Genomic DNA, 14,252 nt, shown 5'->3' on the forward strand with positions numbered 1-14,252 from the left:
GTTGTGGCTTCTCAGCTGTCAATATCAGGAAGGACTTTTGTAACTGTAGCAATTATCTATCACGACGGTCCTTCAACATCATCAGGACATTATACAGCTTATTTAAAGTCTCGAAACGGCTGGTCATTCTGCAATGATTCCGTTGTAACTTTCAAAAAAAAATTGCCGTTTGACCTTAAAAATTCTTACCTGGTGTTTTTAAAACCAAAATTTTAAAGAAAGAATCTCGGGATTTCCTGTGAAGAATTGCAAAAGGTTCATCAAGTAGAGGGAATGTAAGTCTGCAATGCTGTCTAGATTATTGGTCCAAAACTTTTAATTATAATGTCAATTTAAAAATCCAACTATATAAACCTGATGCAAGTAAGTCTGCTTCATAGTAAGCAGTATCAGTGTCATAGGAAAAGGAGAACATGAGTGACAAAGAAGGGTAAGATATTAGTAGTCCAGGATTGTGAAAATAATCTTAAATGTTTTCTTTTTGAAAGTTGCGAAAATAGAAAATGACGGGATTTGATTGGGAGAATTACAAGACTTGTGAATCGCTGCAACATGATTTGGCCTAGTGGAAACATGTGGTAGAATGTGAGAAGTCTTTTCTTGTATGTAACATATTTTTCAAAACGATGGAGGTTTTCTTTCAGAAAGTGGCGGGCTAAAAATATTTATAGCACAACAGAGTGGACGCTGTTCATAGGACATCCTTCGACGTCATTGAAAGTAAGTTAATTTTAAGGACTTTTGAATTCAGATTTCTTAGGTTGTATGGGTTTTTTAAACACAATCATTTTGATTGTGTTTTTTTTTCCCCGCTGTTACATGATGAATACCTTCAAGTCACTGATTTAAGTGAAATTTGATACATTCTGAGAACAGCAAAAATAAACCATTTAACATGTATAATTAATGTTCTGCTTTTTGTACTTATGATATACATTTAGAAATGTGAGGTAGATATGGAGAAACTGAGTCTTCTGTAAGTGTCAATTTTAATGCTTACAGTGCTGTACTTCAGGGTACTGTTTTTTTTTAAAAAAAGGAATAGGCCTCACATCAAAGAAAGCTCTTGAAAGCACACATCTTATTTGCATCCTGAAACAATCATTTAAAATGTTAGACACAATTTTATGATGGCTTTACATCTTTTTTGCGCTGCTATTGCATCACTATTGTGAGAAATCAGCAGTGCAAAAGAAGCACCATGTTCCAAAATAGGCCTCAGTTCATCAGCATGAAGATACTGTTTGTTTAAAATATATATCTTTAGGATTGTGTAGGGGACGTAGAGAAGCAGAGGCTTCTGTAAATGTCAAAGTTGTTGAAAAACTGTTTCTTCTTGAACCTTTTCCCTTTTCTTTTCTAATTTTTAAATACATGTTTTAATATTTTTGGAAATGTTTGTTCTCTCTTTTACAGATTGAAAGTATGAAAAAATATTTTAAAAAGGTAACAAGAATTATAAGGTAAATGTTTTCTACTCTTTTTACCCGCAATGCACTGCTGATGATGTCACTGACCATGTCATGAATGATGTAATAAGAGGACATGACTTACTTCATTGGTAGGCCTTCACATGCATTATCTGCTCTGTATTCTTCAACAAGTGTAAAATTGATCTGTAACCCTGAGTAGGTCTTACCTTAAACAAACCTCAGGAGAGATCACACCTTATCGTCATCCTGAATTAATAAATAGATCTATTAAACAGTATCTCTGGTTTACTCCCTATAGCTGTCTTTCTTTTAACATTACTCTCTGTTTACTTCCCTTATACTAACTCTTCTTTTTTAAAAAAAAATATTTTTTTGGTTCGCTTCAAGTTCGCGAACCGGGCAGCGAACCGGAAAGCGAACCAAAAGAAATAGAGCTTGCCAGAGTGCTAAACATTCTAGCAATTTTATTTGAAAGGGGAGGTAGTTCTGAAAAGAACTTTTTTTTAATGTTTTTGTTGTTTTATTTTTATTTTATTTTTTTCTGAACATTTTTTGTTTTTTTTGTATTTTTAGAACAGTTTTATGTTTTTTTTGTGTTTTTCATGGAGGGGAAACAACAAAAAACAGGCATTGAAAAGGGCTCAACAGGAGCAAAAAAAAAAATTACTGTTTGGGTGGGTTAGGGCACTTGTGGTTTTCGTACGCAATGTTGATTAATTTCACGCTCATGTTTCCACATGAGAGCATAGCACCACAATATAAGCAGGTAAACTTCATGTGTTTGCTGTATATTTGGCACAGTTTCCTGTGCCTCTCTTCCTGTCAAAGAAATAGTTGACCTGGCCACAGGAGTTGTCGGGGGATTATCTTGAAGGTCCCTTAACTCTGCCCGGCTGTAGTTTAATGGATGCCACCTGGCCATATGGCGATGCATAGTATAGTTGCCCATACTATACTTTTTATCAGTGCCTCTAGATAATCGGTATTTGCAGATGAGGCAGGTGGCATATTTCGCATTGACCTTCTTCTCCCCTTGAGGGATGGAAAAAAACTGCCATATAAAACTTGTTTTCCTTCGGGAAACACGGGGCAACTCCTGTATAAATTCAGGTTCATCTGTGTCCTCTTCTTCTAGGTCCTCCTCTTCCTCCTCTCTGTTGGAAATAAATTGACTTGGTGGTGCTCTCTTCTCATGAGGAGGTTGAGGTGGTGGTGGGGGTCCACCAGCAGAAGCAAGGATAGAAGCCATTGCTGAATGACTGGAAAATGGTCTTTCTCTCACCAAGATGAAAGTCAGAGTGAGGAAAGAAGGAGGGGTTTTCATGATTTGGGAAAAGCAAAAGTTCTGAACCAATGAAAAGTGTTATTTTTAGGTCACATGACCTAGTCATACATCATTTGGAAGCCAAAAGTGAAATGAACCAATGAAAAGTTTGATAAACAAGTCACATGACCTGTTCCGCTTACGTTACGCGGTGCGCGCCGCGTCCCGGATCGTTTCCGGTTCGCGGTCCGGAGCACTTCCGGGAGCGCTAACGCGGCGCGTCATAAGACGCATTACGCGACAACGTGATACGTCACGCTTCCGCGACGCGTCACAGTTGCGCTAACGAAACGTTTACCGGTTCGCGGACTAGGTCGCGGCATCAAGATGAGCTAACGGAAAGCTTCCCGGTTCGCTTACCGGAAGCGAAGAAAAAAAATATTTAAAAAAAAAATTATCAATAAACATCTAAAATATATTTTGGGATTTAAAGAAGAATACATTTTACAGCTACAGATGTTAGCTTTTAAAAAACCAATGAAATTCACAGAAAAAAACATAGGTTATAGAACATATATAGTTAGGAATTTGCATTTATAAAACCTTGAAAATTCACTGAAAAAACCATAGATTATAGACCATATATAGTTAGGGATTAGCATTTACAAAACCTTATTTTACTCGCATAAAACCATTGAAATTTCATATATAGTTAGTTGCGCTAACTATATATCGCGCACCCGCAATCCACTGCTGATGATGTCACATATTACATCATTCATGACATGGTCAGTGACATCACTGATGACATCACTGATGACATCTCAAATGACATCACTGATGACATCACTGAAGACATCTCAAATGACATCACTGATTACATCTCATTTGACATTACTTATGACATCACTGATGACATCATTCATATGATAATACAATGAACCTCTTCCGACTCTAATATAACCTTAGATACAATCAGTGTAAACAGACACTCACAGACTGTCACTCATCCATGGAGTTACTCACACACCTAGTCAGTCATGCAAAGAATCAATCACACCTCCATTTCCTCAACTATACAGTTATACCCACCTTACATATTCAAACATATACTAACACATATTTACTCTCTTATACAATTCCTGATACAAGTTTACAATGATCCAAACAGCCACTCACACATTCACTGGCTCTTATGTACAGTTATTTATATATGTCAACTCTCACATGTACTGTGTTTTACATATGTACTTACTTTGACATGTAGCACTGAGATATCCATTCACTCACCAATACACTCATGCACACAGTCAACCGCCCATACAGCTGTTTCCACATGCACTTTTGAACCCATACATCTACTGAATCAACTGCTCACACATCTATGCACAGAGTCACACACCTCCCAGTCACCCACACACACACACTCAGTCTCCCATACAAATACGTGGGCAACCAATCAATAACCCAAATAGTTACTTATATAGCTACTGATCAACACAAGCAGCAGTTTACAGAACAACAGACATAATGATGCACAAATTAAGACAGTTTAGTCACTAACCCATGCACTCAGTGAGACACATTTAATCACTCACTCATACAGTCAGTCATGCACCTACTAAATCCTTCATCCAGACACTTATACATCCACTCATTCTTCAATATGTAAGACATATTTTAACTTTACAGAAACATACAGTCACTGGGTGTTGTCATCAGTGATGTCATCAGTGATGTCATTTGAGATGTCATCAGTGATGTCATCAGTGATGTCACTGACCATGTCATGAATGATGTAATATGTGACATCATCAGCAGTGGATTGCGGGTGCGCGATATATAGTTAGCGCAACTAACTATATATGAAATTTCAATGGTTTTATGCGAGTAAAATAAGGTTTTGTAAATGCTAATCCCTAACTATATATGGTCTATAACCTATGGTTTTTTCAGTGAATATATATATATATATGTATATATATACCAGTTATAGTTAGCTGGAAATTTTACTGACATAAAACCATTGAAATTCCCATGTTATACTTAGTTGGACTCACTATGACTTGCGCGCAGCAATGTACTGCTGATGACGTCACATATTACATCACCTTTCCTTTTTTGCTCTCACTAGAAAATTTCATATATGTTATGCTATCACATGTAGGGTGGTGGGGGGGGAGGGGAGCAGGGGCAGCGGGATGCAAAGTGGCCATCTACCAGGCCATAGGATCAAGGGTTGGGTTTCCCAATGGGAGGGGGGGCACTGGCGTAATAAAAGCAAAATTACCTCATTTGTTGATACCCCACTATTATTTTATGTGTGTTATCTTCCAAAAAGTGAGCCTCCTGCGGGGGGCTCATTCGTGCTTCGAATATAAAATCCTGATGTTAAAACCAAACTGGGGTGGGGTTTGTGAAAGATCTTTTATGGCATTTATACATTTTCTATCCTGGAATGTTAATGCCCTGCGCACCAGGAATAGACAAGATAAAATCCTACAATATTTAAGAGAATCGCCCGCACAGGACATTGCCATCCACGAGTCACATTTATTAAATCCAGAGACAGCTGACATATTAAAAAAACATAAGTGGGTGGACACCACTGTATGTATCCACCAGACAGCTAATATCAGAGGGGTGATAATTTTATTTGAAAAACAAGCCATGGTACAAGTACTGGAATGTAGGGAGGACTCTAGCGGCAGGTGGCTTATAACAAAAACTCTGTTAGGGGACATGCCTCTTACCTTGGTTGCTTACTATGGGCCCAATCAGTACGACCCTTCTTGTCTAGATATCATATGTAACCATCTGTTTGATTTCCCTGACCCCATTATTTGGATGGGGGATTTCAATATTGTTTTAGACCCAAGGTTGGATAAATCCCCTAAGTCACGAGAGGCAGTCCCCTCTAAATCACAGCAGACTCTTACTAACATATTGAGCCAGCTTGGGCTATCAGATATTTGGAGGGAGCGTGCAGGAGACCAACCTGGGGTTTCATTCATCAATTTAAAATACCATCATAAATCTAGAATTGATTATGCTCTGTTTAGCTACTCTTGAGATATGGTTAAAAATATCGGGTACCTTCAATCTCACCTGTCGGACCATTCGGCATTAGTTTTTAGTCTATCTCTTACGCAAAAATATCAAGGTAGGTTGTGGTCTTTTGACCGCACTATCTTATTAGGTAAACTTTCTTAAACTCGAGACCACCCAGTTCCTTGACACAAATCTAGATACAGCTAATATTTCAGTGGTCTGGGATACCCTGAAAGCCTTCTTGAGAGGTTGCATCACTAATCGAGCTTCCTTTAGGAAAAATTCAGAAATGCTGTCAAGGGGCTGGAAGAAGATATGGCTAAAATACAATCAAAACTGAGCACTCAATCAGGAACAATTTCAGAGATGGACCTGCAAGAGCTAGATTCACTCAAAAAACATCTAGAGAGCATTCTCCAGGAGAGAATTGCCCGCAGGTGAGAAGCAAGCAAAATCTCACACTTTGAATTTGGTGAAAGTGCTGGAAAGCTACTCGCGTGGAAAACAAAATTAGATCAAGCTCGAAATCACATTAAACAGATTAGGGTGGAAGGGGAGTCCTCGATGCGTTTATCTAACTTAGACATAGGTATGGCTTTTCAGGATTTTTTTCAGGCAATCTATACAAATGACATCATTGAGGATCCTGAGAAAAGGAAAAGATGGCTTGAAAATATCTACCTACCTAGCCTCACTAATGATCAACAGGCTGGTTTAGATAAAGAAATCACTGAAAAGGAAGTTAGAGATGCGATCAGCCACTTTAAATCTGGAAAGGTGTCAGGGCCAGATGGCCTTGCAGGAGAGCTATATCAGGCTCTTATAGACTCTATAACCACAGTCTTGTTGAAGCTTTTCAATAGTATACTCGTGCAGGGAGAAGTCCCCCCTGGGTCTTGGAGTGAAGCCACAGTCGTTTTAATATTAAAACCTGGGAAATCTTCTTCTGACTGTGGCTCATATCGCCCAATTTCACTCCTTAAGTGCGATTATAAAATCTTCGCCTCTATACTATCTAAAAGGCTGGGGGAAGTAGTGGGCAACATCATTCACGAGGATCAAAAGGGCTTTATTCAAGGACGTCAATTGGCAAACCTTATGTACGATCTAATAGGTGCCATTGATATTGCATCTACCTTTACCCTCCCACTGGCAGCTTTAACATTAGATGCGACTAATAGGGTCTATTGGCCATATCTTTCTGAGGTGATGAATACGTTTAATATATTAAGAGGCTTTTGTCGGGTCATAGATTTACTGTATAAAACCCCTAGGGCCAGACTACTTGTTAGCAGAGTCCTGACTGACCCTGTTACAATTACCAGGGGCACGCGACAGGGCTGCCCTTCTCTCCGCTCCTGTTTAACCTTTACATAGAGCCATTTGCTCTGGCACTTAAGGGGATAACAACATCGTCCTGTTTAAATTTGGGGAGTGGGAGAGGAAGGTGGCCCTGTATGCGGATGATATCTTGATTTTTACAGCTGGCCTTGATACAGCTTTTTCCACGATCATCGCACGTGCAGAGGAGTTTGGGGCAATATCAGGGTATGAAATTAATGCAAATAAGACTGAGACAATGGTCTGGAATATGCAGCATTCACATCACGGTATTGCTAATACCATGAGGTTTCTGGGTATTAGAATAACTCAGAAGGTTGAGAAGATCCCGGAAGTTAATCTTGATCGCATCTTTAAAGAATGCCAAAAACAACTGAATTTGTGTGTGCATCTTCCCTTAACAATCTTGGGAAGAACTAACTTAGTTAAAATATCCATTCTCCCCAAGATAACATTTCTTTTGAACTCAATCCCACTGGCCTTTGACACAAAACAACTAGCGAAATGTCAAAGTGAACTAAACTTGCTCATTTGGAAGCACAAAGCCACTAGGTTAGCCTGGAAAAAACTTAGGCGGAAAAGAGAAAAAGGGGGTTTAGCATTACCCGACCTGCAATATTACGCATGGGCATTTCAGCTGTCTCACTCGGGAATGCTGCTGAAAATGCCAACGGTATACAGTCAAAATATCGAGTTTTTAATATCAAGTTACAATAATATCGAGTTTAAAATATAGAATGGACACAATATCGAATGGACAGAATATAGACTACAAAAATATCGAATATAATAGCATAAATATTGAATCAAAAAATATAGAATGGACAAAATATCGAATGGACAGAATATAGACAGCAAAAATATAGAATGACAGAATATAGATAACAAAAATATAGAATGACAGAATATAGAAAACAAAAATATAGAATGACAGAATATAGACAACAAAAATATAGAATGACAGAATATAGACAACAAAAATATTGAATTTGAGGTAAGTAAGTTAATATAGATTTTTTAAAGTATTTGTTATTTTAGTATATGTGTGAAAAATGTATATTTGTTTTATAAATCATTATAATGAATTAATTTTATGGTATTTAATTTTTGAGTAGTATAATTCTGTAGCAGGTTGTGGATTTATAGAGGAATAGGGTGGGAAGTAGATTAATTATAATTAATTATATTTTTTAATTTATTTTTTGTTTTTTATTTGGAATTAATTGATATATACATTTTTAATTGGTAATTAATTAAAATATAATTGATAATTAATTTTAAATAATAGTCTAATTGTTAATTATATTAATTTTATTAATTTATTTTCTGTAGTGGGTTGTGGGTTTATATGGGAATAGGGTGGGAAGTAATTTAATTGTGAATAAATAAATATTGTTATTTATTTTTTTGTTTTGTTTTGTTGTAATTCTTAATACATTTTTAATTGTTAATTAATTAATTGTTAATTGGCAAATAATTTGTATTAATAGGTAATTATTTGTAATAAATATTTTTTGGGTATTTTTAATTGATCAATTATAATATTATATAAAAGTGTTAATTATTGTTAATTAATTTCTATTTGCTATTAATATTTAGTTAATTTTTATTCATATATGAAGTATTTACTTTCTCTACTGTTGCACTCTCTGGAGTGTGAATAGTAATTTTTACCCCTACGCTGTCCAACGCTTTCCCTACTGTTGCACTCTTTAGAGTGGAAATAGTAATTCTAAATCTCCCGCTACCCAATGCTTTCCCTACTGTTGCACTCTTTGGAGTGGGAATAGTAATTTTTATCCCTATGCTATCCAACTCTTTCCCTACTGTTGCACTCTTTGGAGAGGGAATAGTAATTTTTACCCCTACGCTATCCAACGCTTTCCCTAAAGTTGCACTCACTGGAGTGGGAATAGTAATTTTTACTCCTACGCTATCCAACACTTTCCCTACTGTTGCACTCTCTGGAGTGGGAATAGTAATGTTAACCCTCCCGCTATCCAATGCTTTCCCTACTGTTGCCATTTCTGGAGTGGGAATAGTAATCTTTACCGCTATGCTATCCAAAACATTTTCTACTATTGCACTCTTTAGAGTGGGAATAGTAATTTTTACCCCTACGCTATCCAACGCTTTCCCTACTATTGCACTCACTGGAGTGGGAATAGCAATTTTTTACCCCTACGCTATCCAACGCTTTCCCTACTGTTGCACTCTCTGGAGTGGGAATAGTAATTTTAACCCTTCCGCTAAACAACGCTTTCCCTACTGTTGCACTTTCTGGAGTGGGAATAGTAACTTTAACACTCCCGCTATCCAACGCTTTCCCTACTGTTGCACTTTCTGGAGTGGGAATAGTAATTTTTACCACTATGCTATCCAACGCTTTCTCTACTGTTGCATTTAACGGAGTGGTTATAGTAAATTTTACACTTTCCGCTATCCTATGGTAAAAATATTTCTAAATATTTTATTAATATTACGTTTATATATATATGTACTAACAAATTAATTTGTAAAAAATTGTTTTTAAATTATAATAATTAATTATTAGATTTAAGGTTATTTAAGTAGTTTAAGTATATTTCAGTTAATTATATTTATTATTTAATTAATTTTAAGCATTTTAAAAAATTCGATATTTTGACTAACTATATATTTTACATCGATATTTTGTATTCGATATTTTTGTACTTACCTGTTTGGAGATAGGAGGTCGATATTTTGGTATTCTATATTTTTTCCTCAATATTTCTGTAACTCGATATTTTTTACATCGATATTGTTTCAGTGATCCAATGCCAACTAGCACTACGGTGGGTGAGATGTTTGGGGCTATGCTAGGGGGGTCTGACTTGTTAGAAACGGGTTTCCTGTTCAAATTTGGAGACCAAAATGTATTTAAAAAGATTAAATTGAAGACTCTTCAGTCAACAGCCAGAAGCTGGTCAGCAATCAGAAGAAGAGTTGGGCTGGGCTACTACTCAAAAAGGGCACCATTATGGGATTCCCCGGGCACTCCTGTATGTCTTCAAGACACTTTGAGCAAGCCCCTTAGAGACTCTGGGCTTCTGACGTGGGGCAACTTGTTGAAGGGGCCCGTTCTATTTTCTTGGGAAGATCTTCAGGGGAGAGTGGAACCTGGCTTATCTAAGTTTAAATATCTTCAATTGAATAGCTGGTTCCAGTCACAGTTAAAAAGCAAAGTCCCCTTTGAGATAGATAGTAACCTAGAAGACCAACTTGTAGTTAAGCCGGGAGGGAGAAGAGAGGTCTCATCATGGTATTGGGCTATTGCAGAGGAAACAGATGGCGAATTTAAATTAGCAGACAAATTATGGGGAGTGCAGTTGAATATCCAGTGTGATCTGTTGTGGATGGAGTCATTTTACACTCTCTATAGAATAGTTAAACCTGCTTGGCTCAGGGGTAACCACATCCTTACAGTCCATAGAGCTTATCTTTCTCGGCACAAACTTTCAGCCCGGCAAAGTGTGTAATAAATGTGGCTTCCCAGAGGCACCGGATGTACACATGTTTAAGCACTGCCCCATTCTATCCGAGTTTTGGGACAAAGTTATAACATCTATGGAATCTATTTTGAAAGTCCCTTTGACTATGAGCACCAGGATGCTTGCATTTCAATGTGCCAGTACATGCCTTTTACTTACACATGGTTTTCATGTCTACATTATGAGTACTATACCCTTCCATGATGACCGCCATTCTCTGTAGTCGTACTGTTAAGAGAGTCCTATCTTCATTTCTATTGCTGGGTTGAAAACGTTATCAGTGTCAGCTTTTCATGTGCTCTGCTACACGTGGACAAGGCTCTCTCCCGAAATGCGCTTTGTGGAATAAACCTGGAACATTGACTACTTGTTTGCCTATTTTCTTCCTGAGAGCGCACTTGCATTGGATTGTGTTTTTGGAATTTGAGTACCGGCACGCTCCACCGGAATGTGCGCCAACCTTCGATGGGTCACAGTATCCCGGAAGGAGCTTTCTTTGCTTATTATATCCATTGAGGGATACACTGGACCGGCCTGGAACATTGCGGACTGAACGCTGATTACAAGCATTGGCGATACGCCGTACTAACTTTCACGGAGGTAAGCCTACTTCGCTTGGGTCCATCCCTTGTGGGGGGTGTCGGTGTATCGGATCGGCGGATAAGTGCTGTTGACATTCCTCCGGGGCAGCGGCTTGAGGGGTGGTGACTGCCGAGTGTGTGCTCCAGTATTGGTGTCCTGCTTACAAGTATTGACTGTGTTGTATACACCTAATATCTGCGATGTGAACTGCTGCAACTCGGTTGTATAGGGAATACGCAGATATAACGCAAACTGCATCTGACTCACCGCGAAGCTCACAATCCGAAGTAGCGGTGATCATTAATATCGTAAGCATCCTTCTATCTTACCATACGGGATGCAGGGATGCAATAAAAAGTGACAAGAGACAAGCACAACACTGTGAGGATTGCTGCAAACAATATGTTGTATAATGCTTAGCCTTCCTTCCCTGTCAGTCTTCTAGATTGTCTGTAGATTCTACCTATGATGCTCCTGTATGTTCTATACTGTGGCAGTTAGAGCTTTGGCCAGATGGGTGACAGTCCTGCTTATTTCTGTGCTGCAATAAATCTTCTATCTGTCAACCAGCAACGTGTCAGACCATCTGTATTACTTACATCATTTGGCGACTTGGTGATGGGATGTTTCTGGCCATCGTTTGAACTTGGATAACTGCAGCGGTGTAAAAATTAACAGAAAAAGCAGTGTTCTGTTTCCCAACGAATCCAGCGTGAGCGACTGACTTCCTGCTGTTTTCATGTCGAGCGGCACCCAGAAGAAGCGATCGCATTGAATTTTTGACCTTTTTCCCTTCTCAACGTTGCTGTTGTTTCAAGGAGGTGACGTCAACCATCGATCGTTTCCTGCGTGATGAGTTTAACTTTTGTCTCCTTGGTAACGGAGGAAGTCTCAAGCTTGACGCACGAATCATAAGAATTCTCGCTGTTGCCTAGCTAGCGGATTTCTAGTGCGTCCTGAAACGTCATAGACGTAGGGTCAGATGCATGACCTCAATGACGTCTGATGGCCATTTTGGATGAAAGCTTATCGGCTTTCAGCAGTCGCGTGTGAAAGACGCGTTTCAATAAAGACTTGCACAAGAGCTTATCGACTTTCAGCTGTCGCGTGTGAAAGACGCGTCTCAAGTAAGACTTGCTCAAGCTGTACTTTAAGGAAATTCTACCAAGTAAGCGTGCATTTACATTTATGCTGGTGTTAGGATATTTACCTTTTATCTGCCATTATAAAGGTAAAATTTAGCGTTTATTTTTTCTGTGACTTGGTTACATTTTCCTACTAACGCTTTTCAATAACTTGCCTGTGCTGTCCTCAAGTGCTATTCCATCCAATTAAATTAACCAGTTCAAAACTGCACAACCATTTTATTTTTCTCTTGTGTTGCTATTCAAGAGAAGTGTAGTTATGGCACAGTCTGTCAACGTTGCTCTTCCCCCGCAGTTTCTGAGTGAACCTGGTAATCCTTCCACTGCCTGGGAGGATTGGATTATAATGTTCAACAATTATATAGAGGCTTTGGATGGAGAAGATTTTTCGCCCAAAAGAAAAAAAGCGCTTCTGATGACAAATTTAGGAAAGGAAGGACAGCGTTTATTTAAATTTTTACCGCAGGTTTTACCTTCAGGTTTACAGCCTTTGGATGAGTTTAAAGAGGCTGTTACAAGACTTGAGACTAGATTTGGAAAAGAAGAGAATTTAGTTCTACAAAGATACAAATTTTACAAAAACAAGCAACTTGAAGATGAGAGCATAGATGATTTTGTTGCGCGTCTACTTGAACTATCCGTGAAGTGTAACTTTGGGCAAATGACAGATGAGCTCATTAGGGACCAACTTATTGTGCAAGCTAATAATCGCAAAATTCAAGAACGATTGTGGGCGGCTAAAAACCCTACTTTAAAAGTGGCGATTGAGTTAGCTAAAGTAGCTGAAGAGAGTGAGAAATGTATGAAAGAGCTACATAAGAGTGGTTTAGATTCAAAAGTTGCTGAGGTGTCGCAAAAAGTTTTCAATAGCGATAACAGTGATGATGAAGCAGCTGCTGTTGCTATTGTGAGAAAAAAAGGTTATATTCTGCAGAAGAAAAATATCTCTCAGCAGCTCTTTAGTAAATCACAATCACAACCCTTTAGCAAGTCTCAGTCAAAGATGTGTTCTAGGTGTGGTAGTTATTCGCATGCGTCTGAAGCAAAGATTGGCTTTGCGAATAATAAAGAGTGTTTACGATGTGGCAAATTGGGTATTTTGCCAAGATGTGCAAAAACAAGTCCAACCCAAGAGTTACTGTTTTGAGTGAGTATAGTGAGCTAAAACGTGATGTCAACAAAATTCTTGTTTTGTGTGGTTCAGTATGTTCCTGTCTCGAGAAAAGGGAGCGGATCCCTAAAGCTGATTTTATGATTGACGACAAGTGTGTCAGTCTAATGGTCGACACTGGTTCAAAATGGACCATCATTCCTGCGTCTTTGTTGAAGGATGTGTGGGGTAGCAGATCTCTAGAAGTTTGTGACATATTTCCCTCTGGTTACCAGGGTGAAAAAATTGATCTTCTTGGATACTTTGAAGGAAAGATTGTCTTTAAGAACAGGTCCACTTGGGGTAAAGTATATGTGTCTGTGGATGGCCCTGCCATTTTGGGGCGTTCACATCAATATGATCTACATATTGTTGTGAACCCTAGAGCTGACGAACCTGTTTTAGTGGTAGACAATGTTTCAGTGGATGATATACTTACTAGTTACAATCATGTCTTCAGGGAACAATTAGGTGAATTGCAGGGATATTCTCACAGAATTGTGTTGAAGGAGGGCAGCATTCCTATTCAGCACAAAGCTAGGAGAGTTCCTTTTGCTTTGCGTAAGGAAGTAAAATCTGTTCTAGAAGAAATGCTATAAGGAGGCATTATTGAGCCCGTGGAGGCTTCTCGTTGGATTTCCCCTGTGGTGATCTCACAGAAACCTGACAATAAGATTAGGTTCTGTGTGGACCTGCGTTCCTTGAACAAGTGTGTAGTGGCTGACGTATTTCCGTTGCCAAATATTGGTGAGTTGATTTCCACACTTAAGGGGG

The sequence above is a fragment of the Lissotriton vulgaris genome, chromosome 6 (genome assembly GCF_964263255.1).
Source record: "Lissotriton vulgaris chromosome 6, aLisVul1.2, whole genome shotgun sequence".
Taxonomy (NCBI): domain Eukaryota; kingdom Metazoa; phylum Chordata; class Amphibia; order Caudata; family Salamandridae; genus Lissotriton; species Lissotriton vulgaris.